Below are 15,579 nucleotides of genomic sequence, written 5' to 3' on the forward strand. Positions count from 1 at the left end.
AAAAGAAGATGTATAAATAAATAAATAATTAGGTAAAAATGAGTTTGTATATATGTATATATATATTGTTGGAAAACAATATTTTGATAAAAAGGTTCATAGTATATTTGAAAATATACCTTGGATTTAAGAAAGTCGAATAAGTAATATATTAAAATATATTTTAGTTCCAAAATAGTCAAACAGATAGTATATTAAATATACTTTAGTTGTCAAAATAATAGTTTTCAGTAGTATATCAAAAGTATACTTTGGATTTATAAATAACATATTAAACTATGTTTTGGTTTCATAAATAACATATCAAAATATGCTTTGGATTTGATAAATAACATATTTAACTATGTTTTGGTTTCGTAAATTACATATCAAAATATGCTTTGGATTTGATAAATAACATATTAAATTATGTTTTGGTTATTAACAAAATATATGTTGGTTTTGTACAATACCACACATGAGAGTATATCAAACTATACTTTTGGGAGTATATCAAAATATACAATAAAAGTATGATTTAAGAATTCATTCAGACTTAGTGCATCAAACTACACCTTTGAGACTATAGGGATACCACAAAGGCAATCCCTATTTGGATGGAAAAATAAATTGGTTTCAGACATTCCATGGCAACAGGAATGGGTGTCCAATCCTATAGCGCTATATCATACTACCAACCGGTCTGGTGAACAAAAATAAGTACTATTCCAACAATTTATTTTATAATCTTTGAAAAATCAGCGTTTAAACCATAAATAATCATTTAGTTTGTCAAAAGATAAGTATTAACATGTATAATCAATTATACATTGAAATCATGAAAATAACAGATAGGTACACATGCTTCACCCCAAAACGTAACAGTAAAAGAGGGGACTATGTACTCACTTGAGAATGCTTAGAAGTCTTGAACAACTACCTACCATACAACTACTTAAACGAAGTGACCATAAGGTATAACCTCGAAAGGTTATTCCCTATACAACTATGGTCACCTAATGTGTTTGGTCGGATCCTAAAGATCGACCAAATGGGTCGGGTTCGAAGTATAAGCGATTGATTAGATCGCTTACCTTACGACCCTATATAAGCACTAAACCTAAAGTGACGAGCTAAACATGTTAAAACATGTTTAACGAATTTAGAAAACAGGTTTGATATCAAAATAAACGGTTTTGATACCTAAAAGTAGTTTGGTTACAAAATACGCAAGAATACGCATTTTGTTCGAAACTACGTCTCGTCACTATACCTAGATAACGTGGTAATCAGTAGGTATAGTCACTAGGGACTATAACCATCGTGATTACGCTCACGTTATGAAGTTCAAACAAACTTCGCGTTGAACATGGACTAGTCAAAGCTGAAAGTCAAACAGAGTTTGACTTTTAAGCTAGAAAGCGATAAAAGAACGAAAGAGGACTTACAAAGGGTCCAAATAGATTTGGTTCTAAGTATTCTAAGGTAGGTAGTGAATAATCACAACCACTTAGAGAAATCTCAGACCAAATGTGAGGAAAATGAATGAAGAGCATGGCCTTATATAGTTTTCGTAAAACCGTTAAGATCATTTCTTGGTAAGGAGGGAAAGATCTTAGCCATACACTTGTTGGGGAATGATTGGGGGACTTGTTCATCACACAAACCAGCCCATAGAGTGCAAATCAGGGGTTGAAAACCATGGGAATAGGTGGGAAAGGCCAGATTCAATGTTTCTGCATTTTTGCTGGTCTGGGAGGTCCTTACGGACCGTATGGGTTAGTGCTTACGGTCCGTAAGCCTTGTGCAGGTCAGCAAGTTTCAAAAATGGCAGTTTTAGTCCCTGAAGCCACAAACTTGGTTTTTGATGCATTTTTGACACGTTTAAACCTCATTAACCCCATTTCAAAGCTCTAAAATGAAGTTAATGTATAGCGAACTTGAAATGTGCTCAAAAATATCTCGGATGTTGGCTCGTTTGGTCGTACGGTTGCGTTGTTCGGTAAATTACGATGGAAGTTGTAACGGACGCAAAAGCGATCCAAATTAAGCGACAAATGGAATTTTATCATGCCAATCACTAAAATAAAATATTTTAATGATTACATAAATTTTTGGATGTCCGGATGTATTCAGAACGTAAGATATGCGCGAAAATGCAAACTTATGCACTTTTTGATGCTTTTAGTCCCTGAATGACCAAAAGTTTATTTTTGCGCACCAAACACCTCAAAGCCTATTTCTAAGCTATGTAAAGGATATTTAGGGCATATTTAACTTATGATCAAGTTCCGGAATGTTCGATACAGTACAATTCGGCATACTTTCGCAGTTTGTCGAATTTAGTCCCTGTAAGCGAATAAACTTGATTTCACCACACCAAACCTTCCAAAACTTATTTCTAAGTTATATAAAGGTAATTTAAGGTATGTTAAGCCTATTTCACTATTCCGGAGTGTTCGTTGCATTAAACTGGTTATATTTACGCATCCGTGCGCGTATAACCTTCCAGAAAGTGATTTAAAGCTTGAAATCGAACAAGAATTGATATGTGCAAACGATACACATATTTATACAAATCCCAAGCATGAAATACAATATTTCATTGGTTTAGTATTTGCTTGATGGTTGAATTGACACAGGTGTCACACCGGTTTCCATTACCATTATCATTACCTCGATTACCAACACGTCCAGCACCAGTTCCGGCCCAACACGTATCCTTCGTGTGGCCGTTCTTTCCACATGACTCGCATTTCCTCAGTCTGCACTGACCAGAATGATGGTGCTGGCACGTATCACACTTGGGCAGAGTGCCCATGTAACCCTTTCCTTTGTTTTCGACACCGGCTGTGGCTCTGGCCGGTGCGCTCGACTCACTCTTCTTGTTCACATTACTGGTACCTTGTTTGAAGTTAGAAAATTTCCGCTTGTTTTCGCCAGATGACTCCACATGAGTCTCTTTCTTCTTCGGTTCAGAATTTGAAAACTTGTTCAATCTAATAGCTTCCTCAGTAAGTGCCACACTGAGGTCAATGGCTTCAGTAATCGTTGCAGGCCTGGACGTGGTAACAATGCTCATGATCTGAGGGGCCAATCCCCAGATGAAACGCTCAACACGTTTAAACTCGGGCATGACCATGTACGGCACTACATGGGATGAATCGTGAAACCTTTGAACATATTCTGCAATCTTGGGACCTTCCATCCTTAGGTGCCAGAACTCAGTCTCTAGCTTCTGTATTTCAGCACGCGAGCAATACTTCCTTCTCATGAGCTCCTTCAGCTCATTCCAGGTTAACGCATAAGCTGTCGCTTCTCCTAAAGTTTGCACTTGCAGATTCCACCACGATAGGGCTCCATCCAGAAACAGCCCTGAGATGTAGGTCACTTGTTGCTCAGGAGCACACTTGCTCATCCTAAGGACAGAATCTGTCTTTTCAGCCCACCTGACAAATGCAACAGCACCTCCTGTGCCGTCGAAATTCACGGGCTTACAGTCGAGGAACTACTTGTAGGTGCACCCTGCACATATGTTAGAATTTACAAATGGTATTAGCAGACGTGCTAGAAATATCCAAATGTATCTTAATGTGTCTCAAGCATCTTAACATTACCATTGGGTGGATTGTTATTGTCGTTGTTGTTGTTGTTGTTCGAAGTGTTCCTGCTTGTCTCTGCTTGAGAGACCGCGTATTGCGCGATAGCTGCGGCAATTATCCCTTGGAGTTCCGCCTCATTAGTAGGCATGTGTATGTTCATGCGTGGAGGCATCTTCTAAAAGTGTGATCATATTGGTCAGGTCATAGTAAGTAAATAGTATGCGTACGTAATAACATTCATCAAGCACATCTCATGTTATAAAATTAAAACAAATAATCCAGCAACACATATAATGAGAATACTGCGATTGAGCTATCATAAAATCAAGACCACAATACAATGTTTACAAGTTTTATAACTGTATTGTACATCAAAAGTGACTAAGGGCCACATCGCCCTTGTCTGAACTATCTAGTCATCTACAACAACCAAAAACTAAATATCAAGGTCATGACGTCAAAATGCGGTCTTCAAGATACTGTATAGTCGGCACAATCGCGGTCTTCTCACCAAAAATGGTACTACCTGCAACAAACCAAAATGCCTATGCTGATGGCGGAGGAGGAGGAAAACGAGAGAAAAGCAAGCGACGCATGTGCAACCAATCCTCCTCTAAGGCACGACAGAGCGCAGCAAATATGCAATCTGCTGCTCAGATGTCAAGAAACGAACGTCTGAATCAGGGGAAAGCGGACGAGGAGTGTGTAGTGCTGCAAATGGGATCTGACAATGACATGGAGGATGTGGTGTCCTCTCTAGCTCCTGGATGCATCGACTAAGAGCGTCCTGCTGTAGCTGGAGAGATGTGAGTATGTCCTCTATCATGTACCCCACGTGAAACGGGTGGTACGGGTCAGATAATGGCATAACAGGGGGCGTAGTCCACAGAAATGGCTCGCTCGATGGTATGAAAGATGGTGCAGTAGGTGGTGCAACATGAGAAAACTGGGACGTGAACGGAAATGATGATGATAGTACGGGTGGAACAGAAACAGGCGGCTGCCTCGATGACCCCTCTCCAGGACGAGGTGGCGGTATGTCCTGGATAAATGTGATGGGAAGATCAGTGCGATGAATATCAGTGGAGAGTGGGGGAAACAATGGAATATCAGTGGGTGCAGAAACAGGTGATACGGAAGGAGTGGCAGGTAGCACAAACGGTGGGTAATCGTCATCGTCCTCGATCCACCCGTTGCGGGTGTCGACATAACGAGGATCTATGTGTGCGACGAAAGGTGCACGGTCAAGCAATGCCGGCACGGGATCAGGTAATGGTACATCAACAATAGGGTCGTCCACCACTGGTGGAGCAACAATGGGTAGGTCAGCAATGGGTGGTGCAAGAGCTGGTGCATCATCAATTGTAGGATCAGGAGCAACAACAGGCTCTGGGGCCATGACAGGCTCCGGGTCAACAAGGTCCATGTCAAAATCAGCAGGGATGTCAAACAACGGATCAATGGGAGCTACGGGCACCTCTAAGGGCTGGTCCATATGAATAAACTTGATCTCCTGGTTAGGATCGAAGTCAGGGGGAAAACTGGATCAAAATCCTCATCGACCTCATGGTCAAACTCGATCTCGTGTGATGGACCAGGTGCAGATGACATCGCCATGTCGGGGTCGGCGTCAGAAGAGTGATGCTGCATTCTCTGGTCGTGCAAAGATGCAGATGCCACAGACTCCAATGAGTCCGGGACAGGTGAACCAACAGGAAGCTCCTCTACAGGGGCCTCAGCAATAGGAAGGATAACGTCAGCATCAATCGGGGGATCCTCCTCGAACAGATCAATGTCGTCATCAGATACGACATCGAGTGGCACATCCACCACTGTGAAAGCAGCAAGCGGAACGGGAGCAGGGATCACCGCAAGAGGTAAATCCCCAACAGGAATGCCATCAGCAGGCTGTACCTCAACTCCGATGTCAGGCAGAGCGAACGGATAGAAATCATCGTCGTCCGTGCTCGTGGTGTCTGATGTGTAAACATCTCCCTCGGATGGCACCTCATCGTCTGACACAACCGCCATGGGGTCCACGGTGTCTGATACTCCTGTGTCTGAAGATGATGGCATGGTGTCTGTAACACAACCACACGTATGCACAAATATCAACATGAAATCAAATAAACATGTAAGTCACAATAATGCAAACAAGTAAGTCTCCTAGTCTCCCTAGACTACCCTCCCAGTCTCTCAGACTGAACTCCGTAGCCTCTCAGACTAACTCCCTGGTCTCTAAGACCATCCTCCCAGTCTATAAGACTAAACCTCCCCCAATCTCTAAGATTGAACCCTTCAGTCTCTAAGACTGAACCTCCCCAGCCTCTAAGGCTGAACCTTCCCAGCCTCTAAGGCTAAACTCCCTCAGTCTCTAAGACTGAACCATACATTTTGAAAAAGTGTATTTATGCCTTTTATTTGTAAAAATGTTTTGTATCCTGGATCTGGACGTTTTAGTGTATGCAATGTAAAAATGTTTTCATGAGAGCCCTAGTGATCATAGTCTAGACTCGAGAAAGAATCCTAGTTCGCTATGATCGAAGCTCTGATACCAAGCTGTCACACCCTGGCTTTTGCGGAAGCGTGGGTTTATTTGGTGTGACTTCTTAATACCATAGCAATAATCATAACAATGCTATATGAATTAAAACACATGATAGTCATCCATTCATAAAGTTTTAAAAGTTACCACGACAACATTGTTTTAAAAGTCGACACATGAAACAAAATACAATCATGACATAATTAAAAACACGTTCATACGACACGACAAAAGACTTGACTAGAAATACGGTTTAAGACTTGTAACCCGTCCAGGCAAGGGTCACGCCTCCTAAACCTGGATGACATCATTATTCCCTACGCAGCTTGACGTGATGGCATACCTTGCCGGATCCACTAATTTCCTGAAATACATGTAGTTTGAAAAATCAACAAAAGTTGAGCGAGTTCATGTAAAAGTGAGTATGTATAAACCTTTCATGTATGAATAAAAGTCCCTGGTATGTAGCAATAAGGAAAAAGAGATCACCAATGGGTTGCAAAGCCACTGGTATGTGTGAGAAGGTGCAGGAAAACTCAAACCTAGCAAATTTGTTACCGGGCTTCGGCTGGAAGACACAGTCACCTCTATGGGCCGCCCCGGCCTCACGGGTGTGGGCTCGCTACACCCAAATAGATCTATCACTCTTGTGTCCCTTGGTCCTAACAACGAGGATTAATGGCCTTAAGTGTTGTACCCACCCCTCACATGATCTAGTAGTAAAAACCCTCCCTACGCTAACCATACCATGTAAATAAATGTTTGTAATATTTGTCGCATGTATTTCACCCCCGAAGTATAAAACTGAAAACAGTAAAGAGAAAAGGGGGACATGAACTCACAGAAGTGCGTATCCTGTAATGTCAATCTCAAACTCGATCTGCTGCGTGACGACCTACACGTACTAATGTCTATTAGACAATTGGGCCATGCCTTGGCTTAGGGTTTAGTGTTTTTAGGAAGAATAGTTAGGCAACTATTTCATATTCACACTTCTTAATTATTTTATATGTGTATTTCCTTCCCAAGGATGGGGGTATTCATACATGCACACTTGTAATTCCGAAAAATATATTTTAAGTCCCACTTAGAAAAATATATTCAAATTACTTGTCTTAAAACATCTTAATTCAAAATATATATATATTTTTCCCAAAAATATTATATTTTATCTCATAAATTTTCCAAAATAATATTCTACCAAAAATATACGTATAAGAGTATTTTTCCAAAATACTACGTAAGTCACGTTTTAGCGTTTCGTATTGCTTTAACAACTGCGTAACTTAAATATTTATTTCGTGAGGGTTTTGAGTATTATTTTGGAGTCGTAATTTCATGGTGTACATAAGTTATATTATTTTACCCTAAAAATAATATAACTAGTTCTCAAAATAAACAAATAGTCACACAAGAGTTTTAGTATGAAATATATATTCTAAATATATATTTATCAGATTTTATTTACGAAAATTAACCTCCGGTATTTGGTAATTTTTATAATAAAAATCATGGCGAAGTTTATTTCGAAAATAAAGTTAAAAATATATTTGTAAATACTTGTTAGAAAAATATTTTCTAAGTCTTGAGAGTTTTAGAAAATTTCGCCAGAGTTTTCCCTAAAAACGGAGGTGTCCATGCTTTTAAGCATATCATTTTCTTTTCGAAATCAATCAACAATCATCAGTAATCAATTCTTACTTTACCAAGAGCAAAAATATATGTGTTTTATTCTAGTCATGAACTTGATATATTTCGAAAACGCGTAGTAACTTGGTAAGACTCTTAGTGGACCTAGTTACCTTCCGAAACGTATTTATTTCTTTAAAAATCATTCTCTTAAAATAATTTAGTGTTTACAACTTGTAAGTAATTTTACAAAAATTCAACTCTTGAACTCTTCTTGTAAGTAAAAGCTTTTTACACTTATTTTACTTACAAAAATTATGTAAGAGTATGTAAAAGTCATAAGCTTTTAGAGATCGGTTCTTGAACTTGGTTTGTTTACAAAACCTTTTGTAAAACTTGGATTAACATGATCATCTATCAACTTGTCCATTTATATTTTAAGAAAATTATTTTTATTCAAGTTCATGATCAAACTAGAAGGTGGTTATTTATGTATTACATAACCACTCTTTGTTCTTGTTAAGTCCTACTTCTACATCTCATTTAACAAGATTCACATGGTGCTCAAAATTACATAATCATAAATCAACATAAAATTAACAATATTCTTACTACAACATCATACTAGTAACTTTTTACTTCCTTCTTTTATGTAGAACCTCATGTTTAATCTTTTTAGTGTTCTTGTTTCTTGTGATTTAAACATAATAAACATACTACAACTTGTGATCACAACAACAAGATGAACAAGGGTGTACAAGTAACTTACTACTAGCACAAGGCTAGGGTAGAAACTAGCGATGAAGATGATGAGAAAAAGATGAGGAACAAGCAAGAAACAAGGCTCCCTTGATGCTCCACAAGTAGCAAGCCTTCTTGTATCAACCTTTAAGCTTGAATGTGACTTGAAAATGGAGGATGATGGTGGTTGTATAGTGGTGATGGTGGCGGTTTGGGTGGAGCCTAGAAAGAGAGAGGAAGAGAGCGATGTGAGGGAGTGAATGATGAGTAGAGATGGTTGTGATCTTGCACCATACTTATAGAATGTCTTATCATATTTTATCCACTCCAAGAAGCTACCATCTAATATAAAATTAGGATGAAATCTTGTAGGATGATATGAAGCATGGTGAAGATGATATGGTGAGTCCACTTGGGACCGATTTCGGCTAAAGAGAGGGGGGGGTAAGGGTAACATTTTGTAACTAAAGTGAAATGGATAGTTAGTTTTCAAGTGTATGATTACATATGATGTTTGCTAGAGAATTTAGTGGGTGTTAGGGTGTTCGGGGATCACGACAAGCCAAGAAATAGTGAAACAATGTGTCTGGCAAAAATTTAGTGTTCCGGGTAATGTCCGGTTATCCAGTTAGATACTGTCCCGTTAAAGTGTTTAATTATTCCTTAAAGTGACTTTTATATATATTTTTGCAACACAATTAGTCCCTGGCACTTAGGAAAGTATACAGGACCATTCTTACATATTTTTGCTCTTTACTAGTATTTTAAAATGCTAAATTTCATTAATGAGTGCAAAATTCTGCATTTAAAGTGTGTTTTAGGCACTTCCCAGCACTGTAGTATCATCTAGAGACGCAGTTTTATGGTCCTCACTTCCCTACACTCCCTACTAGTGTAGTATTCTATTTCTGGCTCATACTGGCCTCAAAAACATTGCCTGTCTTGGTGCTGGCATTGTCAGCATGCCTCTGGGTTATCCGATCAGTGTGCTAACTGTGCTTTGTGCATCAAGTTTGTCACTAAAGTTTGTGTGTAATATACGGAGTGACAGTATGAAATATGATGCATATGTATGTATGTAACAAAAAACAGAAAGCAGTTTAATCACAGTTGTAATCAAGCACAGTCATTAAGCACAAATTTAAGTATTAATTAATTGTACGCATACCTGTAAATGTGAGGGTTGTCACAGTCGCCCCGACCAGTAACTTACCAATGATATAAGTAGCCCGTTTGGAATCAGCATGCTGCAACAAATGATCAAAAATCTCCTCCCATGTCTTTTCGATAGTTCCCATACCAACTTTTTCTCAAACCCCATACCAAATCTGAGATGCAAATTCGCATTCAAAGAAGAGGTGATCATGAGAATCAGGCCCCGACGTACATAAAGAACAACACGTGAGGTTGTAATTTGAATTACCCGTCAATCGCCATCTGCACATCATATCCTGAGTTTTAAGTTTCTTGCAAACAAGAAGCCACATTAGAAACGAATGACGTGGGATTGCTTGAGGGAACCACACTATGTGAGCCCAAGGAGCCTGATCCTGCATTTGGCGAAGATCATCCCAAACGACATAAGTACTATACTCCATATCGGTACCCTCTCTAGATCTCCAAACAATCCTATCTTGAGCATCCGAGTTTAACACTACATTAGGAACATTCTGCAAGGCTGGGAAACGGTTTACCTAAGTGTTCAGCCATGCCCAACCTCCATTCTGAAACATATCCGCAACCGTAGAAAGCATATTGAATCCCACATTTGATATCATTTGAGGAGTGATAAATAAGTTCAAAGGACACAAATTATCCCATATGTCGAACCATACTAGCGTATTAGTACCACTACCCAGTTTAATCCATATGTGATGTCGAATAATTGATCGAAGTTGGAGCATCTTCCTCCAGGTCCAAGTCACATTATTTGGAAGAGGCACATCCCAGAAACTTCTATCCCGAATACGATAACTATGAATCCATTTTACCCATAAGGATTCCCTATTCATAAGAAGACTCCAAATGTGAGCTACCATGAGAGCATTGTTCATATCATAAACTCTCTGAATACCCAAGCCACCTTCTTTCTTAGGCAAACACAAGCGGCTCCATTTCACCTTAGCTTTACCCTTAATATTGTTTCCTTGAGCCCAAAGAAATCTTCGCATCCTATCTTCAAGGTCATAGATGATTCGTTTTGGTAAAATAAACACCGAAGCCCAATAGACATGCATTGAAGATAACACTGATCTGATTAATTGGAGTCTACCAGCAAACGACAGACTTTTAGCTTTCCAATCAGTGATTCGTGATTCCATATTTTCTACAAGCTTCTTACAATCATTGTATATCAATCTTGTAGAAATTAAAGGAACTCCAAGATAACGAACCGGGAGAATGCCTTCCTCGAACTGCATTAAACTACGAATCTGGTCTTTAACATAATTCGGAACCCCACCAAAAAAAGCCTTGCTCTTATTCATGCTAGGAACCAACCCCGACATGTTCTTAAATAAGTTCAAGGACTCCGGAATAACAGCAGCTGAGTTTGGATCACCACGAGCAAACAAGAATAAATCATCTGGTGGTCAAAACGTTCTTTGATGTTTGTCCATAATTCAAGAGGGTCCTCAACAATTAGATATTCCCGCTTTAGATCTTCGTGAAGATGATGGCGGAAAAATATCATAACTTTCGCTTTATCTTGATGATGAAGTTTGATTATCATCAATAATTGTCTCCCCCAAATTATTTGCTGTCAAATGAATTTTAGTATCAAGAGTCCATGGGAGGTAGTTGTTACCCGAGATGTCAAGTGCGGTGAATTCAAGCTTTGATAAATTCGACGTTTTATCCACAAATGAAAAAATCAAGGATTAAATTGAGCCGAAATATAAAATATATTCATTGTAGGAGAACTTCAGGTTCTCTATAGGTAGAACTTCGGGTTCTATATGTTGGGCATTGTTATATAATAAGAAAAAGGATTTAAAAATATTAAGTAATTGTTGGACGACTCATTGAGTGTTTAAAATTTTTAACAATTATAAAATATTTTTTTCACCATAAAACAATATATATTTTATTACTTAATTTGATGTGGAATTGCTTTTTCTGATCAACCCACGTGGTGGGTGTAAAAAAAATAAGACCTCTGTCCTTTAAATTATCTCAATCTGCAATGGGATACAGCTGTATATTTTCATCTTCTAAATCTTTCATGATCTCATGAGGGAAAAGAAAACAATAGAGATTCTATTGAATATTTTAGAAGTTGTATATCTAGAGTTACTATACTTTGAGATCAACATATTTACCAACGGGATTCGAGGACGAATCCTCTTTTAAGGGGGTAGACTTGTAACGCCCAAAATTTCCGCCTAAGGTACACTTAACGTCTCGACAAGCTTGGGAACTAACTAAAATTAATTAAGCATCTACTAATTTAACTACGAGAGCTAGTGACTCATGATAGGAATGTAAGGAGCTAGTGTATTAAAAAAAAATCATGTTCTCAGAGAAGTGTGGGAACATATTATGTTATGATAGATATTGGAAGGACCTTTACGTAAATATGGTACAAATTAACTTTGTGGTTGTATTGCAACTTGAAAGAGAGTAGAGGGGCCTCTATGTAAAATTCCAATCGTCATGTTCTTAATACAACCCTACATGCGTTTTTTTTTTTTTTTTTGAACGAACGCAAAACCCCATATCAAATTCCTCAAACGGTGCATTCTCTTATATGCTTCATCGATACAACGATCTCAATACAATCCGTTGTCGGTGGTGATGCTTTGATTCATTCCAGGTTTGTTTTATCTTCCGACCACATCACATCTTAGACTATATTGTATATTAATGGCACAACCTTATCTCAGTTTAGAGTTTTTCGAGTTGTTACGATTCATTGATATTTTCGATTTCGTGATTATTGATTTCGTTTCTGTCCTAATACACAACAATAGGGCAGTCCTAATTTGTTCTAAAGTTCAAAAGAAACAATTGGAGAAAAATAGATAGTGTACCCGGATTTGATGAATCGAAAATGTTTGGAATCACAAAACAGAAACAGAGTCTGATGAATATGTGTTGTGGCCGGCAACGGGAAACGGCTACAAAATTCTTTGTGATTGATTTCAGATTTCCGATAAGTCTCGGTTGGTTGGAGCCTCGTGCAGATAACGTGATAAAAACCAAAGAGAAATAGAGATAAACTGAATTATCTTCTCTTCATTCTATTCAACATTACAATATATAGATAAACATAACTATAAACCCTAAAGCCCATAAGTAATAGGTTGGGCCTAAAATGTCTGGTTTATAACATAATAACAATAATAAGGATTAGGATCAAATACAAAGGCTCCTTAAAGGCTTCTAAAGAAAACAAACTACAAAAAAAAAGAAAAAAAAACACTTAAACACCCACCACAACCCAAAAACCTACCCCCCCCCCATCACCCACCCAATTTTTTTTGGTGAGGGGTGTGTGGGGGGGGTTAGGTTTTTTGGTCAGGGTGGGGGGTTTAGGTTTTTAGGTGGTGGTGGGGGGAGGGTGTTTAGGTTTCGGTTGGTGGTGTAGTGGGTTTAGGTTTTAAGTTATTGGACATTTGTCACTCTATAAATACTTCTTACACTTCTTACAATTAGGAATCTTCATAGAATAATTTAACCTAAGGTTATTGTAAAAAGACTAAACAACCTTTAATACTTTTATTAAACAATAAATAAAAATATAAAAGAAAATAATAAATCTTCCTACTATAATAAACAAAAATCCTCTTCTTCTACGTGTCACTCCCTTAGCCTATTTCCCCTTTATTTTTCATGATCAACCAACTTTTCCCGTCAATTTTGATAAATAAAAAATCCAGTCGGGTCATTCAAAAAGGCCCCTTATCATTTACACACATCAAACCCTAACCCTTCACCACCATTCTCTTCAAATCCATCATTCCTTCCATTCATAAAATCCAATCCAATGCCGGAGATTTCAAGTTTCCGTCATTCAAAAAGTCCACTTATCATTTACACACATCAAACCATCATTCCTTCCATTCATAAAAATCCAATCCAATGCCGGAGATGTTTTGTGTGGTTAGATCCATTTTGTCGGCTATAGATTTGAAGTTTTTTTATTGGTCGTGTGTGGCTATGGTGGTTAATCGGAGACGGAGACGGCGGCTACCGGCGGTGGAGACGCCCACCGGCCGTCGAACATCATCGTTAGTGTTGATGGATGGTTATTAGTCGTAGCTTTGCCAGAGATTTTTTGTGTGGTAAGATCCATTTTGTCGGCTATAGATTTGAAGTTTTTTATTGGTCGTGTGTGGCTATGGTGGTTACTCCAATCCCGGAGATACAGGAGGAGGGAAATCTGGAGCAAATCAGGAAGAGGTCGAAGTGGGAGAATGACAATTATATCTGTCTTGGCCACATCCTGAACGGTATGTCTGATCCCTTATTTGATGTTTATCAAAATGTTGAAACTGCAAAGTTACTGTGGGACACGTTGGAAGCCAAATACATGGCAGAAGATTCTTCTAGTAAGAAGTTTCTTGTCAGTAATTTCAATAATTACAGAATGGTTGATGAACGGCCTGTGATGGAACAATATCATGAATTGCTACGAATTATGGGGCAGTTTGCCCAACATGATATGAAGATGGATGAATCCATCTCTGTTTCGAGTATCACTGACAAGTTACCTCCTTCCTGGAGAGATGTTAAACATAATCTGAAACATCAAAAAGGAGAGTTAACTTTGGTTAAACTTGGAAGCCACTTCAGAATTGAAGAAGGCTTGAGAGCACAGGAAAATGTGTTGGTCAATGATGATAAGAAACGGGTTGGATCAAGTTCTGTGAACATGGTTGAAATGGGTGAATCGTCCAAAGGAAACAGTAAGTTCAAAGGGAAACGCAAGTTTCAAGGAAACAACAATTCGGGTTCAAACAAAAAGCCGAATTACCCTTGCTGGAAATGTGGTAAGGTTGGTCACTTTAAGAAGGACTGTAAGTTGATGAAGAAAAACAAGAAGTCTGGTTCAAAGGACAACCAAGAGGCTGGTTCTAGCGGGTCCAAGGACCCGGGCAAGCAAGGTCAGAATTTAGTACAATTTAATAATTCGGTTCAGAATTATGTGTCACTAATTTCTGAGGCATTTTATGTGCAGGATGATGACATTGCTTGGTGGGTTGATTCGGGTGCAACAAGTCATGTATGCAAGGATCTTCGTTGGTTTAAAGACTTTCAACCAATCGAAGACGGGTCTATCATAAAGATGGGGAACGTTGCAACTGAACCAATCAAGGGAATAGGAACTGTGAATCTTGTGTTTACTTCTGGAAAAACTTTACTTTTGAACAATGTTTTGTATGCGCCCGGGATTCGAAAGAATCTGTTAAGTGGCATTGTGTTGAATAATTGTGGGTACAAACAAGTCTTGGAAAGTGACAAGTATATCTTGTCAAGACATGGTACCTTTGTTGGTTTTGGTTATCTATGCAATGGTATGTTTATGTTGAATGTTGATGTCTCGTGTATGAATGAATCTATTTGTGTTGCTTCAACTAGTAATGTTAATGATGTACCTTCAACTAGTAATGCAAGAAGTAGAGCTTCATCGGAGTGGGTTGATTAAAACCCTACATACGGACAGAGGTGGTGAGTATTTTGATCTGGTGTATTTCCAATCTACTGGAATAATACACCATACCACAGCTCCTTACACACCGGAACAAAATGGTGTGGCGGAAAGGAAAAATAGGACTTTAAAGGAAATGGTCAATACCATGTTGTCCTATTCGGGCCTAAGTGAGGGCTTTTGGGGTGAGGCTATTGTCACACCCCCAAAATCCACCCGCGGAGTATCACCGCTTGGGAGCGTGACTGACCGGGATCAAGCCACCAATCATACAGAACAATACATATAATAAAAGTAATTGACGTTTAAACCAAACTAATTCCATATGAAAGGTGTTCCAAACCATAAGAAAGTTATCATTGTTTAGCGGAAGCGTATTATTGTAAATCCCATAGTAAATAAGTATCAAATATCAAAAGTGTTTAACAAGA

Source organism: Helianthus annuus, chromosome 7 (assembly GCF_002127325.2).
Source record: "Helianthus annuus cultivar XRQ/B chromosome 7, HanXRQr2.0-SUNRISE, whole genome shotgun sequence".
In the NCBI taxonomy this organism is placed as follows: domain Eukaryota; kingdom Viridiplantae; phylum Streptophyta; class Magnoliopsida; order Asterales; family Asteraceae; genus Helianthus; species Helianthus annuus.